This window comes from Canis lupus, chromosome 7 (assembly GCF_048164855.1).
Source record: "Canis lupus baileyi chromosome 7, mCanLup2.hap1, whole genome shotgun sequence".
Lineage (NCBI taxonomy): Eukaryota > Metazoa > Chordata > Mammalia > Carnivora > Canidae > Canis > Canis lupus.
In genome coordinates, this window is record NC_132844.1 from 37,564,709 (window position 1) to 37,583,139 (window position 18,431).

Here is an 18,431-nt window from a genome sequence, read left to right on the forward strand (position 1 = left end):
CTAAAATCTTCTAGGAAAAATGTCTTAAAAATAATATAAAACAAATACACAGCAAAATAAAATAATAATAGTTCTAATGCCATAATTTAAAAGCTTATTTATATGAGCAACAAAATAGAAAGGTAATATACCTGACACTAATGTAACTAATGGTGGAAAAATTTAAAAAGTAAAATAATAAAGATCTGTCCATAAAGAAAGCATATATTTTCCTTAAAAGTTGCTTGAATGCATACTGATTAGGTAGTGTTATGTGAATAGCATTTCCATGGAGTGGATTACTTGGTAAACCACACTTCATCACTCACAGTTGATAGGATTCAATATGATTCACATTTTTTTAAGGGCTAGCATATGAGCACACTACATGAAAAACTCAGTTTGAATGCTCTATCATGTCCCAGTTTCTTTTTGTATTAATCCATATACAGTATTGAATTTCTTTAAAACCTTCATCCTAGCACAAATGAAGATGACATTATTTTGTCAGCATTAACATTCTTTGTATTTGAATTGCTATATTACATTCCATATATCTGGAAGGCAGCTTTCATTATACAGAAGCTGACTTTAATTCTGATAAATAACATATACATATTTTAAAAGAATCTTGAAATTTTGGTTTGTGTTTATAGTCTGGGTTTGAAGGAATTAAAAATAATTATTGCTTTTTCTTAATGAATTTAAATTACTTCCATCAAGCATGTGTATTTAAATTATTTGAGTACATATGAACAGGGAATGATAAATTTGTTCTACAGATCATTTGGCTATTAATAAGATGTATAAAATTTATACAAATTAAAATATGCTACATTTTAGTACTTAGTTCTGTATTAAAGTACAATGTAATAGATAGGAATTTAGGCAAATCACAAGGTTAATCTCATCCCATGCTATCACCTCCAAACATCTCCTAATCTCTAGCCATGGAATTTATAGCACTTTCACAATCACTGCTTTTGGGAAATGATTCTAGAAATAAAATCTTATGTAGAAATAGACCCTTTGAAGTCATACTAAATAATCTCTAAAATAAAAAACTCCAAGGTACTGACAGTGACACATTTCTTTCTGAATAATAAGCAACTAAGATAATATAAGACACTAAAGAGCAATATTGGATCTGTCCTAAAACATACATAAAGTGGAGTTCCAAAATGCTTTGAGCCATTTCAAATCCAAAACTAGTTACCACCTTTATTTAAGAGGTGAAAAGAGGCTTCTCCCTCTGCCTGTGTCTCTGCCTCTCTCTCTCTCTCTCTGTGACTATCATAAATAAATAAAAAATTAAAAAAAAAAAAGAGGTGAAAAGAGGAGGTCCACGTCAACAGAGGAAGTAGTGGATGTAGAAAACCTCAAGAGTGTTGCTCTCCTCTATTAAGAAATAAATGCCAGATGATGTACAAAATTGCAACTTTCCTTGATGCAAGGGAGCAAAGTAAACTGAATTCCAAAGAATAACAGGTTCTTCTAAGAGGGACATACAAGTGTTTTATCTTGGGCAAAGCATGGCAGAAAGAAGGGGTCCTGGTACAAAGTAAGAAGAAATTAGCTAAAGTTCTAATGAATTTTTAGAAGACAAGCATGGACTAATAGAACTGCAGACACAGAGGAGTCCACATTTGCTCATAAACTTTTGTCCATGGGCCTCCATCAGGTGCTCATGAGAAAGACTGGGAGTAGAAACTGGAGAAAGGTCTCTGCTGTGGCAGGAGCATGCAGGAGGTGACCAGGTTCTGGGGGACAGCCAGGAAGCCAACAAACTTGTTGCAGAAGAAAAGTGAAAGGAAGTTCTTTAGACGGAATGCTTAAGATATGAAATAGAGTTTCGAGTTATACAAATAAATAAACAGCACTGGAAATGGAAAAAAAAGGTAAATATAAAATATTTTTTCCTTACTTTTAATTATTTATATATATTATATAGCTTCCTAAAGCAAAAATAGAAATAATGTATTGTGAGGCTATCTATAGAAGTAAAATGGATGATAACAATATCATAATAAATGGGAAGGAGTAAATACAATATGTGTGTAAGGTTCTTACACTATAGGAGAAATGGTATAAAAACACCTGAAGGTATATAATGTTAAGTTAAAGATCTAAACTTCAAATCCCAGAACAACTACTAAAAACAATTTAAAAGAACAATAATAACAGACCAATAATAGAGATAAAATAGAATCATAATTTTTAAAAATTAATCCAAAGATAGGAAAAGAAGAAAAAGAAATGAAGAACACATGCAATCAGCAGAAAACAATTATTAATACAGTAGGCTTAAATCTATCATAACAATATATTAAATGCCCTAAACATATTGATTAAGAAACAGAAATTGTCAACGTGAATTAAAGAAAGTCCCAACTAAGCTTCACACACTGTTGGTGGGAATGAAAGCCGGTGCAGCCACTCTGAAAACAGTATGGAGGTTCCCCAAAAAGTTGAAAATAGAGCTACCCTATGACTCAGCAATTGCACTACTGGGTATTTACTACAAAGATACAAATGTTGTGATCCAAAGCAGCACCTGCACCCCAATGTTTATAGCAGCAATGTCTACAATAGCAAAGCTATGTAAAGTGCCCCGATGTCCATCAACAGATGAATGGATAAAGAAGATGTGGTATATATATGTACACAATGGAATTCTACTCAACCATCAAAAAATGAAATCTTGCCATTTGCAACAATGTGGATGGAACTAGAGGATAGTATGCTAAGTGAAATAAGTCAATAAGAGAATGACAATTATCATATGATCTCATTCATATGTGGAATTTAAGGAACAAAACAGGATCATAGAGGAAGAGAGGAAATAATAAAACAAGATAAAATCATAGAGAAAGACAAACCATAAGAGACTCTTAATCATAGGAAACAAACTAAGGGTTGCTGGAGGGGAGGAGAGTGGGGGAATGGGGTAATTGGGTGACAGACATTAAGGAGGGCATGTGATGTAATAAGCTACCAATATTATATAAGACTGATGAATCACCTGAACTCTACCTCTGAAACCAATAATACAGTATATGTTAATTAATTGAATTTAAATAGGATTAAAAAAATAAAGTTCCAGCTATATAATATGTACACTTTAAATACAGAAACACAGATAGGTTAAAAATTCAAGGATGAAAAAATACACCACACAAACATCAATCGACAGAAAGCTGTAATAACTATATTAATATAAAAAAGAATAAACTTTAGAACAAGAAATATTGCAAGGAATAAGAGCAACATTAGTATGATAAAGAGGTCCATTGTTTAAGAATTTATAAAAACCTGAATGTACGTAACTATATAGTTTCATAATACATGAAGTAAAAACTGATAGAACTGAAAGGAGAAGCAAAAACTTCACAGTTAACTGATGGCTACACTCTTCTCTCAGCAATCTATAGAAAAAGTAGATAAAAATTCAATAGGGATATATAAGATGGAACAACACCAAAGTTACTTTACTGACATGTATACAACAGTCCTCCTTAATCAAGAGAATGTACTTTTTTTATTTGTACATTGAACATTACCAAGATAGTCATATTCTAGGCCATAAAACAAATGTGAGCAAATTTAAAAGATCTGAATTCCTATAAAGCAGAATTTCTTAATCTTGCCACTATTGACATTTGGAGCCATATAATTTCTTTTGTTGTGGGGAATATTTCCTATGCAGTTTAGCAGCCTTGTTAGTCTCTACCAAGTAGATGCCAGTAGCAAATCCTCTCTGCCCTCCTAGCTCTAACAACACGTCTTTAGACATTGCCAAATCTCTCCTGGGTAACAAAACTATCCCCAGCTAAGAATCACTGGTATAAAATATGTTCTCACATTACACAAAATTTTAGCAAATCAAGTTCAGTAGTATAGAAAAAATATAATACCTTAGGTCAAAGTGAGTCTTGAAGAAATGTAAAACTGATTCAGCAAGCTAACAATAATACTAATAAAAATATAATCATCTCAATAGATATGGAAACATTTGACAAAATTCAGGATCCATTCATAATAAAAATCCTCAGTGAACCAAGAATAGAAAGAAACTTCTTCAACTTGGTAAAGGACACTCAACAGCAAGCCTACAATTAACACACTTCACTTCATGGTGAAAGAATAAATGTTTTCACTTAAAGTCAAGAATCTCAGCAAGATTGTTGGCTCTCACTATTACGATGCCAATAGGAGTAGTGGGAACATTGTGGTAGTTGTCCTAGCCAGTGCAATAAAGTATAAAAAGAAAATAAAAGGTATACAGATTAGAAAGGAATAAATAAAACAATTTTTTTATCTTCAGATATGATTGCCTATGTAGGAAAGCTCAAAGAATCAACACAATTAGAAAATACTTTGCTAAGAAAATGAAAAGACAGATTTGGAGAAAATATTTGCAAAACACACACCTAATAAAAAAGTCTTTCATTCTAAATTTATAAGAACTATTACATTCAGTAGTGAAAACAAAGAACTAACTTTTTAAAATAGGTGATAACATGCAAAAATGTTTACCATCATTAGGTTAATGCATCTTTAGGTAAATGCAAATTAAAACTACAATAAGATACCATTATATAACAGTTAGAAAGGCTAAAAAACTTTAACCTTTGCTATCAGGTGCTGGTTTAGATTTTGAGCAACTATAACTCTCGTACATTGCTAATTAGAATACAAAATGATATAGTCATTTTAGAAAAGTAGTTGGCATTTTCTTATAAAGTTAAACATACTTACCATAGAACCCAGAGTTCCTCTCTTACCTCTTTTATCTAAGTAAAATACCCCACAAAGACCTATATGAGAATGCTTGATACAGTTTTATTTATATCACCAAAACCTTGAAGTACATTAGTACCTGACACAGTGTTTTGTAGGACATTAAGAGGGAAAAGACCCCTAAATGAAGCTAACTGCATATAGAGATGGTAAAATATAAGCTCTGCTCTATTCATGAATTCCATCCCAGAAAAAAGAAAGATTAAAAAGCAACCCAAAATTAGGTTTCTATCACTATTTCTTCCTCCAAATCTCAACGTTTTCTCCTATTATCCTACATATTTTAAATTAATGTTTGACATTGTTTGTTATAATAACAAAAAAATAGAATCTTTCTTAAATTAAAGCAATTTTTCTGTCTTCTTAGAAAGTAAGAAATTGAACTAAATTCTAATTATTAATTTATAAATAACATTCAAGCATTCACAATAGGTATACAGTTTTTCTGTCTTTTCAGAAAGTATTCTAGAATCTAGAAGAATCTAGATCAGTTGATTCTTTGTTCTTGCCCTTTGCCACTGCATGTGTTTGCTATATCATGTTTCTAATAAAGCCACATTTTCAAATAAGAGCAATATAAAAACTAGAAACATAATATTAGAGATTACTGAGTCAGAAATAGCTTTGAAATAGCCTAGGTTAACTTTCTATTTTACATGTACTGGCTGTCCCTGTTTGTCAGTTTAAACCAGTGCACCTTAGGATGTATCAATTCAGGAAGGTGTGGACATCCTTTACCTGTAATGGACTGTGGTTGTGAATGTGCAAGATACAATCTGGAGATTCAGAAATAAAGTGGAGTTGATTTTGAAGATGAGTGCCCATACCAATGGGTGGGGCAGAGCCGCAGAGAAACTAGTATGTTTTTTTAACACCTTGGTTTTTACTTCCAAGCTAATTTGCCTTGAGATATAGCTAATAAAAAAGGGGAAAAAATAAAGAAAGCTGCTTTTTTTTGCCCAAAATCCTCTTAGCTCTTTTACCTGTTAGCTCCTTTTCATCTTTATGTTTTAGCTTAAATGCCTGAGGCCATTAATCCTGCCCTGGGATCAGATTCTTCCTCTTATGTACTTCCTACTTACCCAGAACTGTCTTGTAGCACAAAGCTTGATTTTAGAGAAGCAATTAGTTTGTAATTAGTATTTTGTTTTGTTTTTAAAAACTATCTCCCAACTCAAATATAAGTTCAAATCAAAATCCAAACAAACTAAAAGCAAAAAAGATGTACCTTTGAATTACAGAATTCTTTACTTGTTAATGATTTGGGGGAAATTTATATAAATGTTCTGGCCATAATTTATCCTCAAAATGAGTCTAGTAACAATTAATGACTAGAGATATACAATGTGCCTCACAATGTACTTAGGTGGTCAGAAAAATTGTAGAATCAATCCATTGTTTTTGGCACTAAATCATAGTGATGCTTCTCTCAATCTTAATTATGTTACATGTTAATAATCTTTTTTCATAAAACAAGTCAAGGATGAATTTACCAAGGTGAACTATATGACACTGGTGACCTTTGACAGTTACTGGCCTTCAAAAATGGCAATTTTTAGTGATTCAAACTCTTTGATGATTTTGTATCCTAAATATGTATATTATCTTTACATTTCTCTTTTTAATAATCAATGTGAATGTGACTGGATGACAGAAAAACTCACCAAACTCAGCGAACATTCTTTCTTGGTCCTTTATGACTTGTAAGAATAGTCTTAATTCTATATAGCATGTCATTTAAACCTTCACATCTAGCTTCAACCAGTATTTTCATTTATATATCCTAATCTCTTTTTCCACTCTGAGCCCAAGTCATATCAGATGATTCATTACCTAAATGCACCCTGTTCTTTCATGAGGCCATGCCTTGGCTCACACTGTACCCTGCCCTTTGGAACTACCTTCCAACATTTCTATTAAAAGCATTGTCTTTCTCTTAAGACCTAGTTCAAATGTTTTTTTTCTTACTCTGCCTCTATGCCTCCCCCTGCCCAGGACTTTGGATAACCCTTCTTGTATTAAAGCTAATTTTAGACAGGCTTTTCTATTGAGCTAGTTGTATGCTTCTTAATGTTAAAAACCATATGTTAGCTTTTCTTTTCTTTCTTTTCTTTTCTTTTCTTTTCTTTTTTTTCTTTCTTTCTTTTTTTTTATCTCACTACTAAGCTGTATCCAAGCAAACATCTAAAATAATATCTTGGTCAAATGGAATACTGTGAAGATATATACTTTTTTGTAACACAAGCTGATGAAACCCACTAATTATATGTTGAAAGGTTAGAAGTGGAAGAACTGAACAGTAAAAAGTTATTTTTTAGGATGTTATAATCAGGTAAAAGGATTTGTCCTGGGCAAGATACAACCTTTTGGCATCATTGTAGTCTTGCTTTAAGATACAAAATCAGGGGCACCTGGGTGGCTCATTCAGTTAAGCATCTGACTTTGGCTCAGGTCATGATCCCAGGGTTCTGGGATGGAGCCCCATGTCCCATGTCTGGCTCCCTGTGCAGGGAACTGCTTGGTACTCTCCCTCAGCCCCTCTCCCTCTGCCCCTCTTCCCCACACATGCTCTCTTTCTCACTTAAATAAGTAAAAAATACAAAACCAGTATAAGTGTGACCTTTGGATCAGGTATTTTTATTATATATCTATTTAATTCAAAGCATTTTAACCTCAAATTCAGTGATTTTAATGTATTAGATTGAAGGATATTTGATCATATAGCACAACTTTGCATTCTGAAATGTGTTTTTTTTTTAATCAAATGGACTTAAAATGCATCATACTATGGCAACATGAAAAATCACTTCAACTTCAAAAAAAGGTCATGTTATCCCTTTTCTACAGCTCAGTCTATGACCAAAATCTACCATCATCTGATTTTATTTCTTATAAAATTAATAAATCACAAAATACATTGATAATTCATTGAGGGTTATCAGACCTGAGTAAACTCTAAGTAGTGCTGTGTTTCCAGACCTACTGTATTTAAATAGGTTATTTTCTGAAAATACAAAATGGCACTGAACTTGATTTCCAGTAAATCTTTATTACTAACTAATTAATATTTAATCATACCAGACTTCATAGATTATTTATTTCCAGGGCATTCTTTCACTCTACATATATAGAGGTTTTGTGCGTTTGAACTCCAAAAACTCTGTAATGAAATGCATTTGAAAGTCTTTTTCAAAGTTTGTGAATGACTCACACTGTATTCAGGTTATTTGCTTTTTTGTCACTTATGTTTCTCCATTTATAAAAAGTACATAAAATTTGCCATTTACTATTTTGGGTAGCAAAGATATACAGACCAAAATTTTACAGTATTTAAATCCATGTTCTTTGCATTTCAGTTTTGAAGTGATAAACAATGAGGTACTTAGAAGTTTCAAAAAAAGTTTTGCTTTTTTTGGAAGTGTTGTCAATTGTAATTATAATTGACCTTGAATGGTGAGTACTTCCTTGATAGGCTACATTAATTTACATGTATGCTTTTAATTAGATAACCCTTTCTGAAATAAATAAAAAATATTCTGTGAAAAGGAAAACCAAATGCCTCGATAGTGTGTCAAAAACAATCCTAAATTGATTATGGAAATGGAAATAAAAATATTAAAAAAATATTGTCAGTGACCATTCCCTATGTGGGTTTTTTTGCATTTTGTATTTTTCCATTCACCTACCTATGTTTGGACCATTTCCCTGCCCATTTTCCATGGAAAGCAGAGCATGGCAGGAGAAATAAAATGTAATGAAGTTCAAATCCTTCCTTCTGGCTACTTGTGAGCAATTGGAGAGAGTGATTTAGAATAAGTATTAATAGCAGGTATTAAAGTTTACAGAATATTGATGATTTTAATTTGACCACGTTATTCCATGAATAAGGGTAGCTGAGGATTAAGTGACTGACCAATGTAAAGTGTATTTCTGAATGAGAATAATTCCTACCCTCAACTAAAAAACTAGTAGTAAAAACAACTCAAAACCAGGTGGTTTTAAATTATAAACAAAAATCACTCTTTCTAATTGGCTGAATAACTCAGTATTCTGTTTGAGCTTTTGACAGAACCTCAATCTAAATATCAGAAACAAGAACTTGCCTTTAAATGAGCATGCTTTAGAGTGTTGAGAATTCTTTTAGTAGTTTATTCAAACTTCTCTGAATTGTAAGGTTCTGTCATGGCAATGAGCAGTGAGGAGAAATATGAGGAGAACGAAAATAAATATGTAATTTAGAATTTGTTCAAGATCCAAGAGTTAACTCCCTTTATTCAAGAAAGTTGAGTCATGGGGAAACCACAGGTGGTCAGGGAGTGGGTGAACCATGACACATCTGTTTCTCATAAAACTAGACTGTGCCATTCTAGAGACTTTACTTTTTCTGAATGAAATACATTCATGTGTGAACATGTCAGACCTGGTGCGGGAAAAACATTAATTTTCCCTGGCACACCATGCACTTATGACTTGCCTAAATGCAATAAATACTTGGGCCTTCTTGCTCCCTCTAAACATTTACCACTTACATTCATTGAGCTTTCCTGGCAAGTTTGTGGTCTCAGCAGTGCTGGTCTTTCTAATACACTGTACTCTCCATTATGAAAATCTGTTTACAAGCTCTTCAGGAACATTTGCCTGATTTAATGAGATTTTCACCCAAAGTAATTATTAAATGCATTCTTTATTAATATGGGTCTCGTATCTCTTTTTTTTTTTATTTTTTTTTCATTTATTTATGATAGTCACACAGAGAGAGAGAGAGAGAGAGAGAGAGAGGCAGAGACATAGGCAGAGGGAGAAGCAGGCTCCATGCACCGGGAGCCTGACGTGGGATTCGATCCCGGGTCTCCAGGATCGCGCCCTGGGCCAAAGGCAGGCGCTAAACCGCTGCGCCACCCAGGAATCCCGGGTCTCGTATCTCTTGAAGAAGACACAAACAACAGCTAAAAACTCAAACCATGAAAGAGTAAAGTGTAGGAATTTAATACTCTCTGTTATAGTTGAAGTTAAAGTCATCAGTGCTTCTCAAAATTTAATGTACATTCAAACCACTCAAGGATCTCATTAAAATGAAGATTCTGATTCAATAGGTCTGGGGTGAGGGCTCAAGATTCTCATTTATAACAGGTTGCCAAGTAATGCTCTAACAAGCTGTTAGTCTATAAAACAACTCTTGAGTAAAGAGAATTCTAGGACAGTTTCTATACAGGAAGGTTTTAATCAATGGGATGATGTGGAAGCCAGGCTGGGTTTATCTCAGCTCACCTCTATCTTTTTTCCTGGTTTTTGTGAGAATTTGCACTTAGAAAAATGTTGAAATGAAAACAACTCCACATCAACCATATCAAAGTTCATAGAGGCAACTACTTTCCTAAGTCCAACATCATTCCCCTTCTTCCTCTTTGCTTTTTCTGAGGTCCTCAAGCCCATTTTATTCCTAATAAGCTATTTTATACTTTAAAGAAATGTGTAGACTAGACACTGGAAAAGACTGAGGATTTTCTAATGTAGGATTTTTCCAAGGAAACATGAAATGGTAGTCCCACTGAATTGGAAGAGCTGACCCTTTTCTTACTCCATCTCTCTCTGCTTAAGGGAATGTCACTTCTTTCCTTATAAACTGGTATGATCTTACTCCACCAATTTAATAACCCTCATTGATGGTGTCCAATGAGTTCTTATTATGTAAGGCAGCATTTGGAAAATATTTTTAAAAGCTTTATATGTTATTATTTTAAGATATACAAAAATGGCAGTTCATGTGCTATGTAGCTAACTGGATTTATAATGTCACTGAGAATAGGATTTACGTTATACTTCCATTTTTATAACTTTGTATCTTAAGTCATGTAGTCCAGTGTTAGGTATCATGATATTCTAAAAAAAATTCAGATGATGAATAAATTGGTTGACTAAAAAAGAAATGAAGTTGTAGTATTTAATGTTCACATTTGAGCCTGCTGTTTAACAGCCCTTGTGAAATAGAAGGTACTAAAACCAGCATAGAGGTTCTGTTTTTGTGTCATGGGCCATTTTGGCAGTCCATGAAGCCTTAAAAGCCATTTTTAAAAATGCATAAAATAAAGCTATAATAATAAAAATATTATAAAAATAGTTAACAAGATATTAAAATAATTATTAATGCGTAAATAACAAGGTCTAGCATTATGTCTAGTAGCTAACATAATTTTGAAGTAGCAATGAGTACAAATTATATGAGATATTTTAAATAACTGTGATATGATTTAAAAATATTCTATGGGAGTGCCTGGATGTCTCAGTTGGTTAAGCATCTGATTCTTGATCTCAGCTCAGGTCTTGATCTCAAGGTCATGAGTTCAAGCCCTGGTAGGTGTAGAGACCATTTTAAAAAATAAATAAAATGAAATAAAAAAATCTATGATTTTTATTTGTAGTCAATAATACAATGGTTTATTGCTTATATTCACAATCAAGAAGGTATTAAACATCAGAGTTGGCGAAAATAAAGATGTGTCTTTTTCTATCCAAATTCTGGACCTTAGCTTATAAACTCTTGAACTAGGGATAGGTAAATATTAGAATTACAAAGTCATATCCTTAAGAGACCTCAAAATCCATATCCTTGTCTTCTTCTAGGCAAGGTTTACAATACAGCATATCATCTTTTGTTACTATAACTAAGAAGATTAGTATTTCTGTCAGGTAGAATCAACCCGTTTTATTACTTTGGACTACTACTACAAGTATATGTAACATATGGTATCTACTAGTTTGATAAAATGTAAAATAAAGGATGATGCATTGGATCTCAATTTATTATCCTAAATGGAAATTTCTTTTTCCCTATTCTTGCATTCAAAATTATATTAATATTACTTTGAAAGAAAAGATGGTGCTCTAAGATTCTGTTAAGATTTTCAAAAAGCCTTTAGCTAAATGTGTCCAATGTAGTTGCTGAAGATCAAGGAGAAACAATTCTAAGTGTCTCTATTAAAAGCAGTGCAGGGACGCCTGGGTAGCTCAGGGGTTGAGCACCTGCCTTCAGCCCAGCGCATGGTCCTGAAGTCCCGGTATCAAATCCTACATCGGGCTCCCCACATGCAGCCTGCTTTTCCCTCTGCCTATGTCTCTGCCTTTCTCTCTGTGTGTCTCTCATGAATAAATAAAATCTTAAAAAAAAAAAACCTTTGTTTTCTTTTACCATTGCTTCATATTTAGTTCAATGACAGCTACCATTAGTATCTGTCAGCAGATCCCTGACAGAGGGGGGAAACAGTGACTCACCCTTGATCACTGGCATGTCTACTCTGGTTCATCTGAACTGCCTCTCAATGCTTTTAGAAACAAGGTAGATGTTTGACAAGTCCCACTGAGAAAATCAAGAGGAAGAGAAGAGATGATATCAAGGAACCAGGACTTAGGGCAAGTAAACAATAATGCAGAATTTTAAATAAAGTGGCAATCAGAAGCAAAGGGAATGATCTTGGTGAAATTAGTATATGTCACGTATTTTGGGGTGGGGAGGGGAAGTATGCCACAGAATTTTGCCACAGATTTACAGAAAAGTTTATTAATGCCATTGTTGTAGGTTGAATTATATCCCCCCACTCCCAAAGATATATTGAAATCCTAACCTACTGTACCTGTGAATGTGGCTTTATTTAGAAATATTATTTGGAGATGTAATATAGTTAAGATGAGATCACAATGGATTACAGTTGGGCTCTGAATCCAATGACTGGTGTCCTTATAAGGAGAGAAAAACTAGAGACAGGAACACAGAGTTACACAGGGGAGACATAGGGGAAACAGCCATGTGATGAGAGGCAGATGGTAGTGGTGCACCTGTAAACCAAGGAATGCCAAAGGTTGCTGGGAATCACAGGAAGCTAGGTAGAGGCAAGAAAGGATTCTTCCTTGTAGTCATCAGGGGAAATGTGACCTTCTGACATTTTGAGTTCAGACTTCTGGCCTCCAGAACTATGAAAGAATAAACTTCTGTTGTTTTAAACCACCCAGTTTGTGGTAGTTATGGCAGCCCTAGGAAATGAACATAATCACTTTCTTTAAAAAGAGTTGGAAATTTGGGACACCTGGGTGGCTCAGCAGTTGAGTGTCTGCCTTTGCCTCTGGAATTCCAGGATCAAGCTCCTCATCCAGCTCCTGCATGGAAGCCTGGTTCTCCTATCTCTGCCTCTCTCTGTGTCTCTCATGAATAAATAAATAAAATCTTAAAAAAGAGTTGGAAATTCACTATGATTGGCATCAGGATGACACCTAATTTCTGTCTCAAAAAAGCTGCTTTAATTCCAAAGTAAAGCTTGGCTTGCAATATTCTCATTAATATATGGCTAAAATTTAGGAAAATGAAAAGTTACAAGTACCCTAGCCGTGGTTGTGCCATGATTGAATGACAATACTGAACCTTGGTGGTGGCTCCTACAAATTGCAATGAATTTGAAAGTTGCATACTTTTACTTGATTTAAGCATGTAACCTTTTATTGATCTGATACTACAATGAATTGCTAAGTCTAGAGAGCACAATTCAAGTAATTAAGTGATTAGAGGTAACAAAAGAAATATGGAGTATCCAATGATTTCCTAACTGATTTTTTCAGTTTTAAGGAGTGATTGAGCGCATGGAAATGCACATAGTTTTCAAAATTTCTCTCATTGTTGGACTTTAAAATGGCAAAGCAATAAGACAAAGTGCAAGAGAAACAGAGAAAAGCTGAGTCATTCGATTAAAAGGTCCTGATATTTTCACAAAAGCAATATAAATGTACTCAATAAGAACAGCCCCCAAATCAGAATTTCTGTGATGAAATTGTCTTCTCTGTTTTTTATAATTCATCACTTTCTCTCCATAAATCCTCGTCCTTCCCATTTTTCAATATCGTGTTTTTAACTCATGTTTCCCAAAAAATCTTCACCAGTGTAGCTGTAGGATTCCTCAGCAGGGGTGGTGTCTCTCTGTCTTTCTTCTTACTTCATATTATACAGATATAGATATAGATACAGATATAGATATAGATGTAGATATATTTGCGTTTCCTCTCTCGCCTGACTCTGAAGTTTGATGTGGACATATGATTTGCTCTGGCCAATGAAATGTGAGTAGAATTGGCATGTCATTTCTGGGAGAAAGTTTTAAGCGCCAGTGCATAATCTGCCTGCATCTTTCTCCTCACCTAGTGATAGTGGAAGCACGTATTAGCATAGAGCATGCCTTGCCTGATCTCACAGGGATTACAATGAGCCCAATCCCTGTAGATGTGAAGCATGAGAGGAAAATAAGCTTCCATGTTTCAAGCCACTGAGATTTGGAGCTTTGTTTTTCTTTTGTTATTGCAGCAAAACCTATTGTATCATGAGAGATACAATAATAAAAATTCACACTGTATCTGATAACTATTTCCATCTCAGCTAATACTTTCCCATAAAATAGGCAAGGTTTAAATTAGAATTACCAGCTCACCAAATAGAAAGCTAAGGCTTAGTGTTATAGACATCTGGGTAGGAATACAAACTAGAGAGTTGAATCCAGTCCAGCATTCTTCCCTTTATAAGTTGTGTGTGGTCCTAATAGCAAGACAGGATCTAGATTTTAAAAGGGCATATGTTTATTGCAGCATAATATTGATATGGTCACAAATACTGAATTTATGAAACTGCCATTATGTTCTGTTTTTATCCATTACATTGTATAATGAAAAATTAAAAATAAATGGGTTTGTATTTACTACACATTTTTTAAAAATTCAAATTATGAATCTGCATGGTAGTGTTAGATTAAATTCCATTAAAATTCTATCAACTTGATTAAATTACATTCGAACAGCTAAAATCATGAAAAATGTTTAATAAAATGCATTATTTATATTATTAAAGATTTCATAATTGGATTTAATAATATTTGGACTTATTACCAGTAGGGGAAAACTATAGCTTACTTATTAATGTTTTTATGTATACAGTTACACTTCTTTCCATACTTAGGTCTTTAAATCTTTTTTTTTTTTTAAGATTTTATTTATTTACTTAACAGAGAGAGAGAACGCGCACACAAGTGGGGGTGGGGGGATGCGCAGAGGGAAAGGGAGAAGCTGAGCAGGGAACCACACTCAGGGCTCAATCTCCTGACCCTAGGATCATAACCTGAACCAAAGGCAGACGCTTAACTGACTAAGCAACCCAGGCGCCCCTGGTCTTTAAATCTTCTAATGACTGCTGCAACATTACCTAAAAGTCAAGAACGCATTTCAGATCAAAATATAACTAAAATTGTTATAATGAACAAATTTTTTGAAGAATTCTGTGCAGAAGCCAGCCTTTAACATGAACAATTTCAAGATAAAAATATCATTGGTTGGTTTCACCCTAAAAAGAGTTTTATATTCCAGCTTTTGTTGACTGGTATTTTTCTCAAGAAGCAGGAATATTTCAGGTTTCTTTTAGTTACAGTTTAAGGGGCATGGAAATAAGCAGATGCCCACACTCCTTAGTTCTGAAAGATATCTGCAGACTTGGGGCAAATTGGACAGCTGCAATTCACTGAGTTCGATATGTTCATTTCTGCATTTGGATTTCACTTGAAGTCTCTCATGAAAATTCCATCTCAAGGCCATGGCCTCAAAAGACCACCACTGCTACTTGTTTCTAAATGTCCCTGAAGTGTCCAAACTCAGCTTACCTGCTCATTAGGAAGAGTAGTTTTTAAATAAAATCATTGAATTTAGGTATAAAAGCTACTGAATTTAAAGGAAAAGTTTTAATTTATATTAGTAACAAAAGCATATCACCACTAAATCATAAATATAAATAACCAGATATCAGTCCCTGAACTACCTGGAAATCTTGAGCAGATCATACTCAGAGAACTGTGGTTATTTATATCAGATACTGCAAAGAAAGCTGATCTGTAGGACAGCTGATATAAATAGCAGTAGAAAGAGGAGCAGGGAAAGTCACATTTGTATATGTGAACAGATCAAGTAGAACTTTTGCAACCCTTACGAACTTGAAAACTACTTCCAAGATTGCATTACAACAGCATCTATTTTACCAGGGAAGTTTTACTGCAGTGAGTTTTAAGAGAAATACAAATTCTCTGGTGATCCTTGAATTGTGTTGCATTAAATATTCAAATAACCCATTACAATGAAGGACACTGAAGCTGTCTGCTAATCAGCCTTGCACCATTACTCCACGCCTGGGGAGATTTCATTACTCACCTCCCACCCCCACCCAGATCACTCTGGATTATTTGACAACCAAGTCTAAAATTCACTCACAGGCCAGGAACCTCTAGTTCTTCCCTACTGTATAAAAGTAGCTGAGGGGCAGCCTGGGTGGCCCAGCGGTTTAGCACTGCCTTCAGCCCAGGGTGTGATCCTGGAGACCCAGGATTGAGTCCCACATCAGGCTCCCTGCATGGAGCCTGCTTCTCCCTTTGCCTGTGTCTCTGCCTCTCTCTCTGTATGTGTGTCTGTCATGAATAAATAAATTTAAAAAATCAAAAATAAATAAATAAAAGTAGCTGAGAGTCAGTGGCTGCTATGGGCTAAATGGCAGTGCATTAGCAGGTGGGGTGGGAGAAGGATGGGGTGTGAGGGCATGGCACAGCTCTTTAATCAGATGGTATTAAGTTGACCTTAAAACTTAAACAGAAGATCATATCCTTCAGAGTTAGAGAATAAAGGGGTTTGTCTGCTTCTCTAGCAACTGCCATTTTCCCCATTCTTTTCTGGTACTCTTTAAAGATTTGCTTCAGCAAACATATCTGTTTGGGTTTTGTTTTGTTTTTCTTTTTCCTCGCATCTGTAAGTCTTCCTGAAGAGTTCTTTAATTCCTACTTCAGCTGCATGGGATAAACAAAGTTTACTTTAATTTTGTGGCTTTATAATGTATGAAGAACATAATGACATCTTCAAAGGTATGTCTTCCTTATTCTAATGTTCCAAAGTTTTGCTACTTAATGTGAGGTTTGTGGGTCAGAAGCATTAGTATCACTTGGGAACTTGTTAGAAATCCAAATTCTCACCAACTCATCCTTTAACCTACTATAAGAGACCTACATTTTAAGATTCCCAGGTGATTCATATGATCACATATGTATGGGAAACAATACCCTAAGAGACACTTGGACTCTTGCTTCTGCAGCTGAGAGACTTAGTGTCATGTACCCTTGGGACTCTCTTTCTAGCAAGCTGCCTCCTGAGGGAGGTAAAAAGGTCAAGAAGCACCATCCTTTCAATTAAATCAGTATTCTTGGTTTTCTGTTATTATTAGAAAGGCCACAGTAAAGGAATTATTGTGTGCTCTCATGTAATTTTTGAGACTTTAACCACGAGCTCCCTTTGAGAACCCATTTACTGGACAATCTTACATCCAAGTTCAAGCCAGGCAAGGTTCAACTCATTGCCAACTCAACTTGCCTGTACATCCAGACTCCCATCTCCCACCCTCAGGGAGAAGACAAGTACATCAATGACTTCACTCAAACTCCCATCAGATTCTCTTCCCAAACTTACAGGTGACCAATGTTACCCTCACATTTTTAAGTCCTTCCAAAGAGAAAGCCCTTTGTGTAACTTCAGCTACAAGTTTCATTATATCGCAAGCCCTGAAACATGACCTCCATCGTCACCAAAAATCCTGAAACTATTCCTAGGTTTCCCTTCTGAAGATGCTCAGTTCCAGCATCAATCAAGTCACAATTAGAAGAAAGGAGAAAGGATTAGACAAGGACACAAGAACTGACAGGAGTTAGCGGCTAAAATCTCTGGGGTTCTACCTACAGTTCAAAGTATAAGATGGCACCAGGAGCTTGTTGAAGGTTTCAGCATACTTTTCTACCTCCTAGACTCTTTCCATTTGGATAATTGTGTTTGGGAAAGTCTTCATCTGCCCTTTGATCCTCTCTTAGAATTTCATCTCCCTTATGGGCTGGGTGAACATGGCTGTATCTCCCAACTACAAACACTGCCATAAAACTGCTGCTTATACTTGGTCTTTCACTCAGAATCTCATTTTAGCCTTTATGTCTGTAATAGTCTTCATCAACTCAGATGACCTCTGCAGACTGATTCATAGATTCTACTTCTTAGACGACAACAGCTGCCCATGACAAATCTATCATTTGCAGAGAATTTCCAGTTACTCACTAGTTGTAGGATCAAAACAATTGATCTTGGCAGTTACTCTGAATTTCTTTGCTCTTCTCAAAATGATTCAGGCTGGGTCTCCCTTAACATCCTACTCCCATCTACTAGATCATTCATTTCCTAAGATAAGGTCCTTTTCTTTATCTAGTATTTCTAGTGCCTTGAACTGGCAAATAAAATGTACTCAAAAAATACTTCTTAACTGAAGATAACTGGAATAAAAAAACTAGGTTGGCTCTCTATAGATGCTACTCTATCCAGGGAAGACATTGAAACTTACTGAGATGGCTATGGGAAGGCTATGGGATATATGTAATAAAACTTTAGAAAGACTATTTCTCTGGTAAGTACTGCAGTATTTCGGTGGCCCACACCTTGATTTCAACCAGATAAGCTGTGCTTACCACCTGACCTACACAAACTATGAGATAATATATTTAGGTGGTTTTGAGCCACTACATTTGTGGTAATTTGTTACACTGTAATAGATTACTAATACA

General features: G+C 34.7%; 1 protein-coding gene across 3 annotated transcripts in view; it reads right to left on the reverse strand.

The window, feature by feature from the left end:
- Positions 1 to 18,431, reverse strand: part of KCNQ5 (potassium voltage-gated channel subfamily Q member 5) — a 496,689-nt gene that overhangs the window by 375,245 nt on the left and 103,013 nt on the right. The gene's annotated exons all lie outside the window — the stretch shown is intronic.